This window comes from Triticum dicoccoides, chromosome 4A, assembly GCF_002162155.2.
Source record: "Triticum dicoccoides isolate Atlit2015 ecotype Zavitan chromosome 4A, WEW_v2.0, whole genome shotgun sequence".
NCBI classification, from domain to species: Eukaryota; Viridiplantae; Streptophyta; class Magnoliopsida; order Poales; family Poaceae; genus Triticum; species Triticum dicoccoides.
In genome coordinates this window covers 656,757,573-656,779,556 of record NC_041386.1, presented here as the reverse complement: position 1 = coordinate 656,779,556, position 21,984 = coordinate 656,757,573, and the positions used below count along the sequence as shown (strand labels likewise).

At 48.4% G+C, this 21,984-nt stretch overlaps 1 pseudogene; it reads right to left on the bottom strand.

Annotated features, from left to right (window-relative positions):
* Positions 1 to 17,006, bottom strand: part of LOC119283988 — a 60,527-nt pseudogene extending 43,521 nt beyond the window's left edge.
* Between the last annotated feature and the right edge of the window lie 4,978 nt (positions 17,007 to 21,984).

Genomic DNA, 21,984 nt, shown 5'->3' with positions numbered 1-21,984 from the left:
GCCCCAATATACTGGGACGAGAACAGCTCCGTCGAGCTCCCTTCTTCAGCCCGGTAGAACTCTGCGGCATCAGATGCACTGCGCGGCAGATCTGCGAATGCTCCTAGAGAGCTCCAAATTCGGGTAAGTAATAGGAAAGCATCCTTCACATGCTTGCTTTTCATAATGAATGCCTTACCCGCCGCTATCTTCTTGGCCGCCTGGATCTCCTGGAGGGCCTTTTGGGCTTCGGCCTTGGCGTTTTGTGCGCTCTGGAGGGCCTGCGCAAGCTCGGACTCTTGCTTCTTGGAGTCACGCTCCAAGGACTCGTATTTTCTGACGAAGTCCTGGAGCTCTTGTTGGACTTCATTTACCCGAGCCTCATGCTTCTCGCGCTCGGTGCACTCCTTGGCCTCCTTATCTTCAGCCTCGCACAACACTTTCTTAAGGGTCGCCACTTCGGTCGTAGCCCCTATTATAATTCATGATGCTCCATTAGCACCAAAGATTCTCCCTTATATAACACACGAACGCGGTATCACTTACCTTTGTTCTCCTCGAGCTGCCTCTTCACGAGGTCGAGCTCTTCTTCGGCCTGCCCCAGGTCCCGGTTCAGTCCGGAGACCTCCGCAGTGCGGGCGGCAGCGGCTAGCAGCGAAGTCTGCTTATTCACACAGACACGTTCTTATTAGACTCCTGCGGAAATTTTTTGATCCTCTGTTCGGCCTTTCTTTTCGAACACCAAACAGAGCATCAGGGGCTACTGTCTATGCAATGATATTTTCTAATAAATTGATTACTTACCTCAAAGCCCGTTAGGAGGCTGGCGCAGGCTTCGGCCAGTTTGCTTTTGGCGGACCGAACCTTCTCAATGACCGCACCCATAATAGTGCGGTGCTCTTCATTAATCGAAGCGCCACGAAGCGCTTCCAGCAAATTGTCCGATGCCTCTGGTTGGACAGAGGTCATCACAACAGACGGCTCACCCTCTGTAGCGAGGGGTTTCCTACCTGAATCTGGAACCATTGGAGGTTCCAGCGCAGCATCCTGCTGGGGGTCGGACTTGCTGCGGCCCCGACATCAAGATCCATGGGGGTATTTTCTCCCATGAGCCCGTCTTCTGGGATTTCGCCTTGGTGCATCTCCAGAACCGTCTCCCCCTACTCCGGTATCCTCTGGGACAACACCTCGGTGTCGTCCGCAGGCCGGGGAGAGGTAGCCGTGGGGAGCGAATAGCTATTCATCTCCGATAGAACCAAGGACCCATCCGAGGAGGATATGTCAATGTGGGCTTTGGACGGACTGCATGATCATGTTTAACATGTTAAGAAGCAATGATGCGAAACATACTGGAAGCATTACAGTATTCGGATACTTATGACTTCGCTCGGGGCTTGTCCCTGGGCAGCCACTCCGCGTTGCTGTAGGCGGCTATTGTGGATTGGTCCGGAGGGAGGGTCCTTCCCTTCTTGGACCCTTCGGCCTCCCCAGATGGGGCGGCTTTCCTCTTCTTCTCCTCCCTGGTTGGGGAAGGAATTTCCTCCTCCTCGTCTTCGTTGGAGGAGGGCGCCTCGGCGTCTTCGGACGATGTGTCTGATATGGCATTGCGCCGGAGACCTTTTCCTGGTCCTCGTGGCCTTCTTCTTGGCCTTCTTCTCTGGCACCTTGTAAGGCACAGAAACGAGCATCTCCGTCAGGAGCGCGATTGTTGGATCTTCAGGTAGCGGAGCTGGACAGTCGATCCGCTCCGCCGTTGCCACATAGTCCTGTTTGATCAGCATGGTGGCTTAAGTTCCTCCCACAAATATACTGGGAAAGGCACATCTTGTGATATATAGAGAGCTTACCGGATTGGCGGGGCGCTTTGCGCTGAGTCCGCCGTCCACGGTAGTGGGAGGAGGTACTTCAGCGGCTTTGAACAGCACCTTCCAGACGTCTTTGTGTGTCGTGTTGAAGAGCTCCCGCAGCATCAGGTGTTCGGCCGAATCGAACTCCCACATATTGAATGCCCGTCTTTGACACGAGAGGATCCGGTGGAAGAGCATGACCTGGACCACATTGACAAGCTTGATCTTCTTTTCTATCATATTTTTGATACAGTTCTGGAGTCCGGTTAGCTCCGAAGGTGCACCCCAGGCCAAGCCCTTCTTTTCCAAGGAGGTGAGCCGGATGGGTATGCCGGATCGAAATTTGGGGGCCGCCGCCCAGTTGGCATCGCGCGGCTCGGTGATATAGAAGCACCCCGATTGCCACCCCTTCACGGTCTCAACGTAGGAGCCTTCAAGTCAGGTAACGTTGGGCATCTTGCCCACCATGGCGCCTCCGCACTCCGCTTGCTGGCAGCCCATAATCTTCGGCTTCACGTTGAAGATCTTTAGCCACAGGCCAAAGTGGGGCTTGATGCGGAGGAAGGCCTCGCCCACGACGATAAACACCGAGATGTTGAGGATGAAATTTGGGGCCAGATCATGAAAATCTAGCCCATAGTAAAACATGAGCCTGCAGACAAATTGGTGGAGAGGAAATCCCAGTACGCGGACGAAGTGAGCCAGGAATACCACCCTCTCGTGGGGTTCCGGAGTAGGGACGATCTACCTTGCATCCGGGAGATGGTGCGCAATGTCTGCGGCTAGGTATCCAGCTTCCCGGTGCTTCCTAATGTCCTCCTCCATAATGGAGGAAGCCATCCAATTGCCTCCCGCTCCAGACATATCTGGAATGACTTTGCGGAGAAGGGGAGAACTTGGGCGCTAGAGCTCGAGAGTGCGAGAATGGATAAGCAAAGGAGGAAGAAGGCGTGGGTTAAAAAGGGGAATCCTTATCTCTTCATAAAGGCAGTAGAAACTGTGCGCCTCCCCACTTGCCCATTAAAATCGCTTATTCTCTAAGCGCCACGATTGATGGCGCGATTGGGTTACCCATGCCCATATTGATGAAGATCCCGCAATAAGGGGACACGATCTCTACTTCGACAAGACGTGCCAAGGAAACCGCCTCGCAATATGTGCAATGGCTGGTTGTGAAAAATGGTTCGAATAATGACCGGGCCGTGGCGTGATGTCACGCTATGAAAACTTGTCAGCATATTAGATTTGTGGAATATTGTTCTCTCTACGGTGGTATGTGAAATTTGTTTTGCACAGCCGGACATGACTCTCGTGTTCAAAATCTTCTATGGATTATTCGGACAATCTGCACGCCGGACTCATCGTCATTGAAGCCTAGTTTAGGAGCTACTGAGGGAGTCCTGGACTAGGGGGTCCTCGTACAGCCGGACTATATACTTTGGCCGGACTGTTGGACTATGAAGATACAAAATTTGAATACTTCGTCCCATGTCCAGATGGGGCTCTCCTTGGCGTGGAAGGCAAGCTTGGCAATTCGAATATGTAGATCTCCTTCTCTATAACCAACTCTGTGTAACCCCAGCCCCCTCCAGTGTCTATATAAACCGGAGGGTTTAGTCCATAGGACCACAACAATCATATCATAGGATGGATTCTAGGGTTTAGCCTCTACTCATATCATCAAGATCGATCAAGCAGGAAGTAGGGTATTACCTCCATCGAGAGGGCCCGAACCTGGGTAAACACCGTGTCCCCCGCCTCCTGTTACCATTAGCCTTAGACGCACAGTTCAGGACCTCCTACCCGAGGTCCGCCGGTTTTGACACGACAGCGGGGAGGCGGGAGGAGGCGTTTCGCTCTCCATCATCTCCGGAAGAAGGTCCCCCGAGGACGAACTCTACTGAGAAGAGCTATGATCTGGACTGCAAGATTTGTCTTGGTTATTATCCCCAGAGACAAAGTAGGATATATTTATCAAAGTAATTTTCATACGCTTACAACTCGGTGGAGGGCTAGATCGTTTGCGGGCGCTGTGCAGTGAGGATGCCCTCCGTGGCAGGGCCCCCTTGTAGGAGTTTCTTCCCTTTCTCCTACACCTCCGCTTCCAAGGCTTCGGAGGCGGCCCTTTTCTTCCCGCGGGGGGAGGGGATTTTAGATTCAATTCTCCGATTATCCTCCTTTATGGAGACGTTAATTCCCTCGATCTGGATGTATAAAGTATGAAGCCTGCTCTCGGATTCTCTATGCCCCCCTTCATCTTCTCCTGATGGCACTTGATAAGGTGCGCGCTCGAGCATCCTGGTTAGCACGGGATCCAGTAAGCCTTCGGGAAGAGGGGCCGGGCACCTGATCCTCTCCGCCTTTCTTATCCAAGCCTGGCCGCGGATAGTTCTCAGAATAATTTTATGATAAAACATGAACAACGTGTTCGGTTCCACAGTTACTTACTTGGGTATCTGGATGATTGCAGTTCAAGCCCGCATCCTCGGTGGTGTCTGGACACTTTGTTCGTGATCTGAAGAATAACCTATACATCCCTTCAAGCGTCATGCCGAAGAAGTGCTGAATGGTTAGAGGTCCTGCTGGGTTGAACTCCCACATCTGTAGAGGTCAACGTTTGCACGGTAGGACCCGACGAACTAGCATTACTTGAATTATTTTGATGAGGCTGACATCCCTCTCAAGAAGATCCCGAATGCGGCTCTACAATGTCGGTACGTCATTAGCAGGCCCCTAGTCCAGTCCCTTGTTGACACATGACGCCAGTTGAGGTGGAGGGCCCGAGCGGAAGGCAGGGGCAGCCGCCCACTTTGTGCCTCGAGTTGCGGTGATGTAGAACCACTCCGGTTGCCATAGGTCGGACACCTCCGGGAAGGAACCCTTTGGCCATGGGTCGTCGATGCCCTTTCTTATTACAGCGCCTCCGCACTCTGCGTGACACCCTTCGATCATCTTCGGTGTCACGTTGAAGGTCTTAAGCCATAAACCAAACTGTGGGGTAATGCGGAGGAGGGCTTCACACACGACGCTAAAAGACAAGATGTGAAGAATGGAGTCCGGAGCTAGATCATGAAAGTCTAGCCCGTAATAGAACATGAGCCCTCTAACTAAGGGATTAAGACTAAAGACTAACCCTCGGAGGAAGTGGGAAACAAATACGACACTCTCATTGGGTTTGGGAGTGGGGATGACCTGCCCTTGAGCAGGCAGGCTATGCAGGATGTCAGCGGTCAGATACCTGGCTTCCCTAAGCTTCTTGATGTCCTCCTCTGTGACGGAGGAGGCCATCCACCATCCTTGAAGGTTGGATCCAGACATGATTGAAGGTCCGAAGCGCTTAAGCCTGAGCCTTTGTGTTGGAACTCGAGGTAGGGGAAGAGTTAGTATAGAGCATGGGAAGATAAGGACATGCCTTGATCCCTTTATAAAGGTGATGAATATCAAGCGTCCCCCGCGTGACTGTTTGGAACCTGCCTAAAATTGAGGAGTCATATTAACAAACACGGCTGGGTTACCCACGCCCGTATTGATGAGAATCCCACTATAAGGGGACACGATCTCTGCTTCGACAAGATGTGCCAAGGAAACCGCCTCGTAGTATGTGAAGTAGCTGGTTGGGAAAAATGGTTCGAATAATGGCCGGGCCGCAGTGTGATATCATGCTACAAAAAGTTGTCAGCAGATTAGATTTGTGGAATATTGTTCTCTGTACGGTGGTATGGGAAATTTGTTTTGTAGAGCCGGACACGACTCTCGTGTTAAAAATCTTCTATGGCGTATTCGGAGAAGGAACCCGCCTTGCAATGCCGAAGACAATATGCGCGCCGGACTCATCTTCATTGAAGCTTGGTTCAGGGGCTACTGAGGGAGTCCTGGATTAGGGGGTCCTCGGACAGTCGAACTATATACTTTGGCCGGACTGTTGGACTATGAAGATACAAGATTGAAGACTTCGCCTCGTGTCCTGATGGGACTCTCCTTTGCGTGGAAGGCAAGCTTGGCGATTCAGATGTGTAGATCTCCTTCTCTGTAACTGACTCTGTGTAACCCTAGCCCCCTCCGGTGTTTATATAAACCGGAGGGTTTAGTCCATAGGACAAGAACAATCATATCATAGGCTAGCTTCTAGGGTTTAGCCTCTACGATCTCGTGGTAGATCAACTCTTGTAATACTCATATCATCAAGATCAATCAAGCAGGAAGTAGGGTATTACCTCCATCGGGAGGGCACAAACCTGGGTAAACATCGTGTCCCCCACCTCCTGTTACCATTAGCCTTAGACGTACAGTTCGGGACCCCCTACCCGAGATCCGCCGGTTTAGACACTGACAGGGAGTCCTGGATTATGGGGTCCTCGGGAAGCTGGCCTATGTGACATGGCACTCTCCTTGTCTGAATGGGAGTCTCCTTTGCATGGATGGAAAGCTTGGCATCTGGATGAATAGTTTCCTTCCTCTGTAAACAGACTTTGTACACCCCTTGTCCCCTCCGGCGCCTATATAAACCAGAGGGTTTAGTCTATAGGGACAATCTCAATCATACAGGCTAGACATATAGGGTTTAGCCATTACAAACTCGAGGTAGATCAACTCTTGTAACCCCTACATTCATCATAGTCAATCAAGCAGGAAGTAGGGTATTACCTCCATTAAGAGGGCCCAAACCTGGGTAAACATCGTGTCCCCTGTCTCCTTGTTACCTTCGATACTCAGACGCACAGTTCATGACCCCTACCAGAGATCTGCCGGTTTTGACACCGACATTGGTGCTTTCCTTGAGAGTTCCTCTATGCCATCGACAGAAGGATCGATGGCCCACATTATCATCAAAGACAACATCACTTCCGAAGAGACCCTGGTTTCAAGGCAAACTCTTCGACTCAGCAACTTCATTATAGGCGTTCGCCCGGCCGTTAAGCTAGAAGCAACCCAACTCATCACCAAAAATTGCCTCCGTATCGACCCTAAATACTCCGACAAGTTGGATCCGGCAGATGTTTCGGCCTTAAACGAACTGCTAGATCGCATCACCGCCCTGGGGGTCGCAACCGACTACGATCAGATTGGGCTTAAACCCAATCAGAGAGAAATCAAATCTCCGCCAATCACCCATCATGTGGTAATCCGGGAGGAACAAGCCGACGATGATTCTTCTCCCACGTTGAGGACAAAGTATGTTCGGGTTTTCGAACCCGGAAAGCCGGACTCTCGTCTTCTGAAAGACACTTCTAGTACTCCGAACATGGAATCGGGCACTGAGCCTAAAAACACACTGGATGCCCCGGAGACCAGGCCTTCAACCTCGGAAATTCTTCGGAATCCGGACTCCTCAGTGGGTCAGGGTTCGGATTTGAAACCACCCACCCACCACAAACAATATTCCCCAAGCAACTCCGGTCCTCCAGACATATGTGACTTAATATATGTGAGGTAGTAGCTACTACTAGGGAAAGGGCTAGCAGCAGCGCGGGTTTTAGGTGTATCAGTAGCGCGGGGAGGGGCGCTACTAATAAGGCGCTATAGCTAACACATAGCAGTAGCGCGTGGTCACCGGCGCTACTGCTACACAAGTGTATCAGCAACGCAGTTATTGGAAGCTCGCTACTACAAGTAGCTCTAGCGCGCTTTGCAACGACGCGCTACTGCTATCGCGGCGCTGCTGCTAACTTTTATACACTCGCTACTGCTAATTTAAGAGGGTTTTTTTGGGCATATTTGTTTTGTATTTGAACAAGCTTTATAGAAGAATCTTTAGCACATAGAAATGTCATCATGATACACATACAAATGCCTGCGAGACCACAAATGTAATCATAGCGTATACATACAAATAGTCTCGTCATAATCATCATCCAACACAAAGTGGTCTCTCATCATCATCTCGAAAATAGCGATACAAGTCCTCGATTACTTGCAAATACATAGTCATCCATCTAAACAATGGTATACGCGAGAAGAGCTATCACTTTGAGTACATGAGTTCGTATCCCTCTCTCGCATTAGCGAGAACCTAAACTAACTACTACCTGTCGCTCGGAAACCGGAAACTGGTAACACCTGGGCCTGACACTCCGGCCACTCATCATATATATACTCCTCGCGTAGCACTTCTACGCCATCGATGATCTATGCACCTGCATCGTCACATGAGTCGATGATATGCAACATATATAGTTGAGCAATAGAAAGAGACAGACTTGACAAAAATAGAAACAACATATCATAAGCATAAATAACAAAGTTCATCGTACCCAAAATGCCCTAACTAGAGTGATCTTCGCTAGTCGAGGAGGAGGACGGTTTAATTACATCACAAATAAAGTTTCACTTCGCATAACTCAAAGTTTTGTCATACAGAAAGTATGGACTAAACAGACACATTGTCATATATCGACGATCACTGCAACATGCCGTGCCATCCATCGAGGTCAGGGAGATAGTCCCAGAGCTTAGTGAAAGGTTTCATGTCGAGACGCTGAGAGGCTACCCATGTTCGGACGTCTTCCCACGACATTTGTCCTTCTTCGTAGAACATCCCTATTTTTCCGACGACCTCCTTCATGATGATTTGGGCAAGTTCGCGCTGGATGTGATAGAACTCAGCTCGAAGTTGCTGATCCTCGATATCTCCTACGTCCTTTGCCCATTGCAGAATATGGGCATCGCCGGATCTAGGTGACATGTGAAGGTTCTGGTGATCCTGTCTGTACTCCAGCATGTGGTGTAGGACATAGAATCCATCATTAAGAGAATCGCTCGGTTGCTGGATGCAGCAGAAGTCGGTATTATGGGCGAAGGCGACCCTGCCGCCCCTTCTCTTCTTGTCCCTAACCTCTCCACCCCTTGCTTGGTAGTAAAACATAGCATTGTTGAGAACATCCTTGATGTGGGTGTAATCCTTTTTGTGAATGTTCTTCGACGAGTCCAAGTAAAGAGCGTGGGAGAATTGATGGTATAGGATGATGAGGACGGCGCGCCCGCCGCTGCGCAAAATAAGCACACCTCAAATTACTTAGCCTCCACCGTGCAAATGAATGATTGAAATCGAAGGAAGGATAGCAGCACGGATGATTTACACTGGATGATAAGGCATGAGAATCGCCCCCTTGTCCTTATTAGTGAGCATGAAATTGACGATGTATTCCCTCATGTATACACGGTGCTCTGCATAGACTCCCAAGAAGCCCTCGTGCATGTAGTACGGGTCAGCAACACAGATATGAGATATCTACTCAACCCCGATGACGTAGTTCATGTGCAAGGCATAAAGGCGGACAAACGTAAAATCCAGCTTCTTCACGTGAAACATGTCGAATATGTAATCGAATCGGAGGAAGAACTTATCCGCGGGGAAGCTGTCGACGTACGACCTTTGCCGTAGAACGTTAACCACATAGAGTGGGTATCCTGGATCTGTCGAGGCGATGAGGCCTTTCTCTACCCGCAGCAGATCGTCATGAAGTCTCCTTAGATCGCCGAATCTGGCCTGTAGCGCTGTTGCAGGTAGGATTGGTTGACCGGGGATATGCCATTTATCCGCATCGGGGATATCTATACGGTCCTGAAGCCGAGGCTGCTGAGGCGTCTGGATCATAGAATCAACTTTTTTGCCTTTCCTCGCTCTCTTCCTAGACTTCTTTACTATCGGAAGGTATTCCCTAATACGTTGAGACGGCAATTCAGGCACCGACTCATGACGCTCAAACCCTGAGGAGGCGCCAGTATAGACATACTATCCAGCGCCATCGTCGTCCTCATCCTCATCCATGGCGACGTCATCAGCAACTAATGGAGCCTCGTCCTTACCCCGTCCGCTATCACCCAACCTGACACCCGACGCTAATTGGGTAGGTGGGGTGTTGTTGTTCATACCTTGCTGAGGCTGCGTGCTCGTGGGTGTGCTCCCGACCGCCTCCAGACGAAGCAGACTCTTTGGCCACAACAGGACCCACCCATTGCAACAATCACCAAGCCGCCGCGGTGTCTCCTCGTCATCCACCAGTAGTGTTGGAGGAGGCAAATTCTTGTGGCCCGGTTCGACACTGGCCAAGGAAACCTTGAAGATGTTCGGGGGGATCGGCCGGCTATGGAACAATGGTTCCTTCGGCTTCATTGTCGTTGCCTTCCCCACGTCCACCTTCTGGTCGCCGATGGCGTACAATATGGTGCACGGGGTTTCATCGGACTGCAAAGAAAAGTCTGCGACGTCAGACATCCGAAAGGCAACGAAAACGAGAGATTATACATTTATATCAAAGGGGGCCGGTGTGACAGATACCATGAGGGCGTCGAGCTCAGCCAAAGATGAAGCACCACCGAGCACATCCGGTGCGGGAGCAGGTGCAGGAGCAGGTGCGGGAGCTGGTGCGAGAGCCGGTGCGGGAGCAGGTGCTCCCAAGAAGTCAGCAAGGGGAAAGTTCTCTGCATTTTTTTTCTGGATTTTGCCTTGTCCAAGTGATAATGCCCGTCACCAAGGAAGTAGACAAATCTACAACCACCTGTTTTGTGGCAGCTACCGCTGTTGCGACTGTCTGAGATGATTTCTTCTCAACCGCAATCTCAACCTTCTTGTCGATGTTTTCTTTAGTTAACCTCCGTCTTTCCTTTCTCTCCTCCGTGGTCTCACGGTAGTAATGCTTCCACGTGGCGCCATCTCCGACACCGTGCACGCGTCCATACGACGGTCGAGTATCCACCGGCTGTTGTTTCAATATGTTCAACGCCCGGTTGAATGGAGTGTCCCAGTTGGGCCTGGCCAATGCCTCAAACGCGAGTCGCTTTCGGCCGCAATCCGGTGCTGCTCTCTCTGCAAAAGGCACAAGGATCATTTACAAATATGACTAATGTGTGCAGTCGAATTGATCAGAAACTGTGGGACGGTGCCGGGCCCTCAGGACGTCACGCTCCTGCGGGACGATGAAATCCGCCAAGGGGTCTGGGATGCCCATACACGCGGCTTCTGTGTCCTCCTTGGACCATTTGGACCTCTTTCCGCCGTAATCACGGCTTCCGAGGTGGGGGCTCCCAATGTTCCTCTCTTGAAGCCCCTTCATGTACATAGACTAGTTTTTGGTAGCTTCGGCCTTGCAAGCCTCCTTGAATATTTGAAACTGGTCTTCCGTGATTGTCGGATTATCCTTTACAATCTCGGAGTAGGGTTCCTTCTTGTCGATAATCCTTGCTTTCACTCGAGTTTTCCAGGCGGCCAACGCGTCGCTAAACTTGGTCATGGCGTGTATGTTTATCTTCTTCATTGTTGGGTCCTCGTCTGGATCTTCATAATCCTTCTCATTCCAGCCCGGGAACAAGAATATCTAGTGAAACTTCTTTAGGAGGGAGCTCCTCATAATTTCTATCTTCTGTAGTGTCTCATCGTTGATGGTGGCGGTTGTCCGTACGATGTAGCCTATTTGATTGTCGTAGCACGAGCGAGCTTCCTCGGGCGCCTTTGGCTCAAAAATGCTGTTGTCCACCTCCGTGACCACCAGTCTAGTAGTCCTGAGTTTGTTAGGAAGTCGTTGCCTCTTTGCTTTCGGTTCTACACCGGCTCCGCTCCCCGAGGCAGCACCGGTCACAGTCTCAGCGCCGGTCCAGATGCGGGTCTGAGTCTCAGCACCGGTCTCAGTCTCAGCACCGGTCTGTGTGTCGTTCTCAGTCCCCGATGCCACCAGTGGGCCCAGCAACAACATCGGTTGATCGTCGATAAGGCTAAAAAATTCGTCTGCCGCCCGGTAGGCGTCGACGCAATCACCAGAACCCTGTCCTTCATCGTTCCTAGCCATGTTTCCTATGATTAAATCTAGTCAATTAATTCTAGACCTAATAAAATGAATAATGACATAAAAAGGCCTATTGTTTTGCAGGAATGTTGACTCCTTCCTGGTGCGGCAAATCCTGGGCACTCGATATGTCCTAGTTTGTAGCACAAGTCATGCCGAAATTCATGGAAAATTTCGGCATGACCATTGCTAAAAAGTGGACTAATCGAGAACCTGAAATTTGCCGGAACAAAAATGAATCAACATTCCGGCAAAACATAGGCCACTCAGCATCATTCCCTGGAAACAAAAAAGCCACTTGGGCACAATCGAACCACTTCAATGAAAAGATATAACATGACCACTTCAATGAAAAGATATAATCAACAATAAAAGTCTAGGAAGGGATCACCTTTAAAATAAATTTTTCCTAAATTCTTTTCCTTCACTAAACACTTCTCTGCCTAGGACAAACCCGAAATTATGTTGATCTAGCTATTCCTCTCTCTCACACAAACACACATTATTATCTCTAACCCTTCTCTGCCTAGGACATAACCCAATTAAATTGCAAAGGAACTCCATTTCTCTAACCCTTCTGACTTAATGCTCTAAAATAACATTTTCCTCTAACCTAGCCAACCTACTTAACCTAGCTTGTTAATCCAACGAACCTAATTAACCTACCTATTTAACCTAGTTAGTTAATCTAGTTTACCTACATAATTAACCTAATTAAACTAGTTAACGCAGCTAGTTCTCTGTCAAAGCCCTAAATAAACTTTTGCACTAATTAACCTAGATAATTAACCTAATTAAACTAGTTAACCTGACTAGTTCTTTGTCAAAGCCCTAACTAATTTTTGCACTAACCTAGATAATTAACCTAATTAAACTAGTTAACCTAACTACTTCTCTATCAAAGCCCTAACTAAAATTTTTCCCTAACCTAGATAATTAAGCTAATTAAACTAGCTAACCTATGCATGAGGGAGAGAGGAGGGGTGGGGGCTTACATAGGATGGCTCCGTGGTGGCGAGGGAGGCAGTGATGGCGAGGGAGGCAGGGGCATCTCTGGTGACGGCGAGGGAGGCAGTTGTGGCGAGGGAGGATCCGGTGGCGTCGACGGCGGCTCTGGTGGCGTTGATGAGGCCGCACGGCTCCGCGGCGTTGGGGGCGGCTCCGGTGGCGTCGACGGCGCACGGCTCTGGTGGCGTCGACGTCGGCAGGAGACGGCGGCGAAGTGGGGTGATGGCGAATCGGGGAGACGGCGGCGGGGTGGGTCGAGGGATTTGGGGGAGAAGTGGTGGCCGGGGGGAAACGGTTTTTTGGTTAAGTCAAATTTAGCGGTAGCGCGTTTCGCAAAACGCGCTACAGCTAAGATAGCTACAACGGTTTTTACAAAACGCGCTGCTATTATAGCTATGTATTTTTCTTCCACTTTTTATTTTCTTTTGTGTTTCTATAGCGGGGGTCTAGGACACGTGCCTCTTACAAACACACGCTACTGCTATGCCTTCCTCGGTTTTTTCGCTTTTTCAATTATTATGCTTTACATTTTATTTTTTCCTTTCTCCTTTTTCTATTTCTTTCATTTTCATTTACTTTTCTATTTGTTTTTCATCTTATTTTATTTCCATTAGTAGTAGCGCTCTTCGTAGGTAACGCGCTACTACTTATACCCTAGCAGTAGCGCGCTTCTTCCAAGCCCGCTACTGCTATGCGTATCCTATCATTCTACCAACGGGAATATTAGTAGTAGCGCTTTTGGCACTACACGTGTTGCTGCTAAGGTTTTATCTGCAGCGTGGTTTTTCCTCAATCGCTACTGCTATCTAGCACTAGCGCTCTTTTTTGACCTGCGCTGTTGTTAAATTTCTGTGTATAGGCTTTTCCCTAGTAGTGAGCCCTAGGAAACAGTCCACCACTTTTGGGCTAGATTCCTGCTTGTTAAAAATAAGATCAAGGACTGCTCCGATGATGACGCAATGTCAGTATTTTGCAACAATTGCATGGATGAAGGGATCCTGAACACCCTCAACCGCCGTTGCATACTGCACTTTGCCGATTTGGCACACATATTATAGAATTATTGTGCAATGGAAAGCGCCTGGAAAGCCCAGACAGCCTACTGCGAACCACATGCCTTTAGGCCATCCCCAGGACGGGCAAAGAGGACGCACCCCCGTGGAGCACCGAATCATCATTCCGCGGACAAGAAAATTAAACCCATTACAGGGCATAAAACTGTTCTCGAGGAATGGCTCGACAAACCCTGCAAAATTCACGTGACACCAGACAGCGAACCAACACATAGCCTTCGAGCATGTTGGATAGTCCGGTAGGTGGCCAAAAGCGGCGAGGGTCTCCTCACTAAAACACTCTAGAGAACTATTCTTCGGAGCATAACCATCCTGAAGTATTCATGATCTTCGAGACCTTTCGTCGAATAATTGGAGCAAGAGGGAACTCCGCGACTTCGCCGAAGTCTGCCATGTGGCAGCAGAAAGACCTTGGAATGACACGACTATTTGTTTTAACGCCGATGACGAACCAAGAGCCCGCTAAGTCCGAGCACCAGCTGCTTTGGTCCTAAACCCAATTATAGATGGCCTCCGCCTCACTAAAGTGCTCATGGATGGCGGCAGCGGACTGAACCTCATTTACGAGGATAGGCTCAACAAAATGCAAATGGACAAGAGTCGCATTGAGCAAAGTAACACAACCTTTCGCGGTATTATCCCCAGCCGAGAAACCATATGCTTGGGAAAAATCAAACTCGATGTGGTAGTCGGCACACTGGAGAATTATAGGTCCGAAGAGCTACTCTTCCATGTGGCGCCATTGAACAGCGGGTATCATGCTCTGCTTGGGCGAGAAAAATTCACACGCTTCCAAGCCGTACCCCATTACGGGTATATGAAGCTCAAAATGCCCAGGCCCAATGGAATCATCAATATAGCCAGCGATCCTGACCTCGCCCTCCGAGCTGAAAACAAAACCGCATCTCTGGCCCTTGAGGCGTTATCCAAGGCCCTCACCGCCGAAGAATTGACCACTCTACGTTCCACAGTAGACATGGACGATGTGATCCTCGATAAGAGATCAAAGTCTACCTCCTTCAAGCCGGCTGACGAGATAGTCAAATTTCAAGTCCACCCGACGGACCCCAACAAAACATCTTCCATTGGGGCACAGCTGGACCCGACTGTGGACGCCGCATTACGCGCATTCTTGCTTGAGAACTGGGACATTTTTACCTGGCATCCTTACGATAGGCCAGGTATCCCAGGAAGACTGGCCGAGCATAGTGTCAATATATTGAAAGGATACAAACATGTCAAACAAACTCTTCGTCGATTCTCCGAACCCAAACGACAACCTATGGGGGAGGAGCTAGCCAAGCTACTTGAAGCGGGTTCATCAGAGAGATCAAACATCCGGACTGGCTAGCAAACCTGGTCATGGTACCCAAGAAGGATAAATCCTGGCGCCTATGTGTCGATTTCAAAGACCTCAACAAGGCTTGCCCCAAGGACCCCTTCCCACTACCTCGAATCGACCAAATTATGGACGCAACCGAAAGGCACGATTCCTTGTGATTCCTCGATGCATATTCCAGAGATCATCAAATTAAGATGAAAGAATCCGATCAGGCCGCAACAACATTCATCACTCTGTACGGGCCCTTCTACTTCAATACTATGCCTTTCGGGCTCAAGAACGCTGGCGCAACTTACCAACGCATGATTCAAACATGCTTGGAAAAACAGATTGGCAAAACAGTGGAAGCATACGTAGGTGACGTAGTCATCAAAACCAAACATGTCGATTCATTGGTGGATGACTTACGCCTTGCATTCGACAACCTCCGAACATATGACATACGGCTCAATCCGGAAAAATGTGTTTTCGGTGTTCCAGCCGGAAAACTGCTTGGGCTCATCATCTCCGATAGAGGAATTGAAGCGAACCCTGCTAAAATCCGAGCCTTGTCACAGTTGGCAACACCAACAGACCTCAAGAAGGTCCAAAAATTAGCCGGGATGCGTTACAGCTTTAAGCCGTTTTATCTCCAGATTAGGGGAAAAGGCGTTGCCATTATATCGTTTGCTACGCCTCACTGACAACTTTGTGTGGACAGACGCTGGCACAGCCATACTAGAGGAAATATAAGCTTTGTTAGCAAGCAACCCATTCCTCTCCCACCAAATGTCGGTGAACCAATGCTGCTCTACATATCTGCAACTCACCAAGTAGTGAGTGTGGTGCTCGTCGTCGAATGGTTTGAGGACAGACACAAATTCCCAATACAAAAACCGGTATAGTATGTATCAACGGTCCTTACACCATGCAAATGCCGATACCCGCATTATCAAAAGATAGCATCTGCGGTCTTCATGGCATCCCGCAAGTTGCGACACTACTTTCAAGAGTGCTCCATCACGGTCGCTTTTGAAGTACCACTTAACGACATTATAAAAAATTGGGACGCCACCGGACGGATTGCCAAATGGGCCACCGAGCTCTTACCATTTGAAATAATTTACAAGCCATGCCGAGCTATTAAATCTCAGGTGTTGGCTAACTTCGTCGCCGAATGGACAGAAGCCGAAATCTGTAAAGAATATGGCACATACTCCAACTGGGTGATGTACTTCAACGTCTCTAAGATATTAGCCGGATTAGGGCCTGGTGTCGTTTTGACGTCCCCCACAGGAGATACAATCCGTTATGTGCTCCATATACTATACACAGATTCTAACAATGCAGCCGAATACGAGGCCTTATTGCATGGTCTCTGGATGGCCCCCATGGGCATACAACACCTTGAAGTGCCTAGGGATTCAATCCTCACAATATCTCAGATAAATGGAGACTTCGACACAAAAGATTCTAAGACGGCGGCTTATCATAATGCCGTACTTAAAATTTTGGCTCGGTTTGAAGGGCTCGAGTTTCATCATGTGGCTCGAGAAAGTAATCAAGCAGCGGACATACTTGCCCGCATGGGCGCTGAACGCGACCCCGTCCCACCTAACACTTTAGTAGAGAGGCTTTTTAAGCCATCCATAGTGTGGCAGGACGACAACAACAATAGTGTTCCAGAGCTGACCATACCCCTAGATTCCGAACATAACACCGATGTTATCAGTGGTTCGGACACCGAGATAACACCATCGGCCCATAAAATCATGGATGTAATCGCCCCATGGACCGAACCTTTCCTTGCCTACCTTACTAGGAACGAGCTCCCTGATGACCAGACGGAGTCCCATTGCATTGTTCGACGCTCGAAGGCTTACAAAGTCCATGAGGGGGAACTGTACAAGAAAAGTACATCCGAGTCTTACAACGGTATATCTCCGAAGAAGAAGGACGACAGCTCGTGGCCGAAGTACACGCCGGTCTTGGTCGCCATCATGCCGCCGCTTGGGCACTTGTAAGTAAGCCCTTCCGTACGGGTTTCGTTTGGCTCATGGCCCGAGCAGATGCACAGGACGTCGTACAGCAATGTGTTGGATGCCAACTTTTCGCCAATCAAAGCCACATGCCGCCCACTGCTTTGCGAACAATCCCCATTACGTGGCCTTTTGCGGTCTGGGGGCTTGACATGGTCGGACCCCTTAAAGGGGGAAGCCATAAGAAGAAATATTTACTGGTTATGGTTGACAAATTCACTAAGTGGATAGAGGCCAAACCAGTCAAAACGGCCGAAGCCGGACTAGTTATAGACTTCATATACGGTGTAGTGCACCATTATGGTGTCCCACATAGTATCATTACTGACAACGGTTCCAACTTTACGGCCGATGAGGTAAAAACTTGGTGCACTAATTTGGGCATCAAGCTTGATTACGCCTCTGTATATCACCCTGAGACAAACGGTCAGGCTGAGCAGGCTAACGACTTGATCGTGAGCGGCATTAAACCCAGACTAGTATGATCCCTGCGCGAATCAGACAAGCAGGCTAATCCTTAACTATTCGAGGAATCCTTCATCAGTGGTTGTGAATGACTGACTTTTTTGGCAACAATGAAGCAGATTCTTCATCTGTAGGTTGCAATCCATATGATTTCCTTTGTCGATCTCCTACTTGTGTTTCACCTCGCACCTAAGCATCACATTCCTAGGGACAGAGACATCTGCGCTCTGAGTTTGGCCCAACCAACCGCAGACCGAAAATCCAAAAAGTGTGTCACTTTTTCTCTTTCACATACACCGGGAGAAAGGGTGACGATAGCAATCGCCTTTGCCTCCCCGGCCGGGGCAGGACAAGGGGGGCGGCGGTCAACCATCAACTCTCGATATGATCCTATCTCCTATAACAAACACTCATTCCTATCTATTGATAGAAAGAAAGATCTTCGTGACGGACTTTTTCTTTGTTATTTAAAGAAGCCTTACGATGGGATGGCTAACCCGTGATCTGTGGTCCTGAACCAGATTCATGTCTGGTCGCAGATTCATAAGATCCCGGAACTGTTCCGCCAGGAAAACCTGGTGCGGGATCTAGATCTGCTACCCGGGAGATGTCTTCATCATCATCCAGGCAAATTCCCCGGCTATTTAGAAGCTCCCTGTCTTTAGATTCCAATATATTGTCCCTTTCTTTCGCTGTTTGCTTCTTTTATTGAATACCAGTAACACGAGTAAACATTTAAGTGAGAAGTTAGGTAAGCGTTGCCAATGGCCAAAGCCTTTACTCTTTACTTCTTGACTATAAACCCTCTTGTTTCGTCAACTTTGATATCATTAGTTGTCTCTGTAGCTGGCTCTCATGTCTGGTGTTCCAAGTGAAAACTTTTCAACTAGCTGGGTCACCACTGTTTTAAACCGTGACTTGGAATCAGAGCGAACAATCAGTTGAAGGAGCGGAGCGCGGGCGCACTCACTCTAACGTACCTTTCGCATGATGGGTCAGCGAGGAAATGGGAACATCGGGAGGAGTCTGTCCTTTCTTATCTTGTGACCTTGAATTGGTTAGGTGATCAATCTTTGGATTCAGGGTTCAGTAGCACCTCGAGCCGAATCTATATCGGTCGTTTAGGGTAATCGTTTGCAGCCACAATGTCATGATCACATTGGTTTACCCTTTTTTGGTAGTTCAATGGACGACCGCCCCTCCAACAAGAAAAGGTAGAAATATGGAAACTTCTCTGCCATTTAGATCGGAGAATTTATAGAGGAAATCGGGTTTTAAATTTCCAGAAACCTGACCCAATGTACTCCATACTGAGGGGTATGGCGCATACCCATACCCATGACCAACCTGTAAGGTGTTCCCTAGTGAACTGAGTTTCTTGGAACATGAATAGAAAAATGACTGTGCACTCTAATTTGGTAGAGAAATATATATATGGAGCATAGGATTTGAATTAGCCCAATGCGGATGGCAACGATCGAGCAACTAAATGAGCGAACTCCAAATAGAAATCTTTTGCGCTTTCCTAATGTGTTCAAACAGGTGTTACAATCTTCGATGCTGTAGTTAGCTGGAGTGTGGGGTGAGTGCGTGGTAGATGGAACTCCTATTTACCTCATTTCTTCTTGCACTTCCAACTTGAAGAGGATGAAGCATCTCTCTTTGACACAGGATTAGCTTAATTTGGATAGTTCATTTTATCACTCCACTAGGCCCTTGGCCTTTCTCCCTATGTGGATGGATGATAAGAAAAATGCCAATCGAACCAAGTAAGGGCTCCGCATGAAGAAATTGCATGAAAAGAACCTTCATTCCAACAGAGAGGTTGAAGCTAAGTTTCAAGACCTAGTACGGGCAAAGCGCAGTTCAAAACCGAAAGGATCAAAGAAAAGGGAATATCACGAAGGTAAGCACATTCCGCCTTCAAGCCTTGTTCCTTCTTCCGCTTCATCTATTGTAAAATTCTATATGCCACAAATAGAAGTAGAAAGAAATCCTAGCAGTCATTGAGATTCCAAGTTGCCAAGAAAGAGTTCAATGGCACGAGTAAGAAACCAAGGTATTTTCACGGGTCGCCCTCGTTCCGTAGTTGAGTTCTTTCGCATTTCTCGTATCGTTTTTCATGGATTAGCATCTCGAGGTTCTTTGTGCGATTGGACAAAAACGCTCGACTGTGGCACAATTAGTTCAAATTCTTTCAGAAGCGAATGCTTTGGAATATTCCATTCTTGTAGCAGCCACCGCTTCGGATCCTGCCCTTCCCCCTTTTTCCCAGAATGAATTAGCCCGACACGACGAATCCTTCCCTACTGTCTTTCTTTCTCATTGAATGAACCACTGCCTGGGACGCCCCTATGCCTATGAATTCAATGATTTAAGGGCCCCGGGAGCAAATTTCGGAAAGAAAGCCTACTGGTTGGTCTGGTTGTCCCCTGGCGGTGCCCGGGCGGGCCTCGGTTCAATCTTGCCGACTTGAAACAGGAATTTCTTGGTAACTGTTGCTTCTTTGAAGCAAGTGCTTTCGGGTTGGCTCTTCTGATATGTGTATTTGCTACCCATACGGAACAATTTCATTGATGAAAGATTTCTTGAGCCTACACACCTTCCCATCAATCAGTTTGTTCCAAAACCTGGAGGAATGTCCATATGAATCTCTTCTTGTAAATAACCACCATGAAGAAAAGCATTCTTCACATCTAGATTGAGCAGCAGTCAAATTGACTTCCCCTGCTTGAGCGTAATGCCCTCCCCTAGTGTGGTGGAAAAAGCCTCGTTTTCTATTCCTTTTATAGCTGCTGATGCGAGCTACCGAACAAACAAGTAGTAAAGAGTGCCCCACTAAATTCAAAGTGACGGTGGGGTTGAAAGACGAGAGTGCCTACCTCCGCACCGAGAGTGCGCGCCCTTTCTGTCAAGTAGGTTACTTTTTTCGGACCGAGGCCTTTAACGAGTAAAGGAGGAATGCAAGATTTGGATCCGCGATTTCTACAAGTAGTTCGTGCTTCGTCGTCAGGGGAGACTATAGGCCATGAAAACCCACCCCTGGTATCTCCACCTGTGGATTGAGAGTCAATCAAATATGGGACCTGCCTTTTTAATGGGACATCCCGGCAACATGCCTACTGGCCAGACTAAGCATCAAGCCAGCTAAGAAGTCAAAGCGAAGAAGGAGTGACTCACATGAGTCAACACTTACTACTCAGGTCCGGTATATATATCTCAAATTCAAATATATAAATGTTAATGTTATGATTTCGGTATTGTTGAAACTGGCTACTAGTTTTCACCGAATCTTCAATTACGCATCGGTAACTTTTTTCCATTTCCAAGGTCCAGAGGGGAAGACGAAGTACAGCCTAGTTCAGAGAGTCACGATTGAATCCAGGTTAATTCAGCAGTAGCTAGAGCAATACTCCGATATTGATTTGATTCTCCGCTACCCACCGACACCGAGATCTTCGACTTAGCTCCCACAGGTCATCCACCCGGGGCGGAAGATAACGAAAGGGAGACAAAGTCCTAACTAACCTCAACCTTCTAGCCATTCCATCCATCATATCAGTCGAGTCGAGGAGATCCGACCAGGGTCTCCTTTTTCGAGTTGGTTACTGTCTTGTTGAGCAATGTTTTCCCGGCAATCTCCGCTTATTAGGGTGGCCTCTAACAGGTCGGGAGAGTAATAAAAATCTGGCTCATATGCCTCGCAAGATTGAACATCTGCGAAAGTTGTCTCGAAGCTGTGACTCTCGAGAGAAAGTCTTGCCTACCAGTGGAAATCGTTTACGAAGGGCATGCACAAGGGTACAACTGGGAGGGGAATTAGGTTGGCCGCCAACTTCTCCTGCCTTTCTATTTGAGTTCTTTAGTGCTTCGGGCGTACTAGATTCAATAGGCTAGGTTATAGCTGACAGATTTGTTTAAGAACTAGCCGCCTATAAGCCTCACTAGTAGTATTCGTTCCCAGTGCCGGAGTACTTGCCTATACTATAATATGTTCATTTGTATGAATGGGATAAGATCCAAAGAAGTCAATTCGGATCCATTCGTGAAAGAGTAGAATAAGAAAGATGCTAGTTATCTTGTACAATACTTTTCTATAATGCCTGCAAGCAGGTTCAGGTGATGCAGTGGATTAGCTAGGCATTGAAAAGCTGCCACTCTGAGGGAATTTGTTTGCCCAATATATTGTCCCTTTCTTTCGCTATCACTATTCTATTGGTGGATGGTCGTAACTCTAATTTACACACCCATCATCACCTGGGGGCTTCTTTTTACAGAAGCTTATTCTGATTATTATTTTTGGAGCGTCAAGCTCACCATATATATGTGTTGTCTACTCATATGTGTCCTGTCTTCTCCTTTATATGCACCTGTATGACTTAAGTTTTTGCCAAGCTGGGTTGCCTGGCTCCTATGCTTATGCCCTACGTTCATACTTCACTAGTAGAAAACAGGGCATACGTTCAGGCCAGA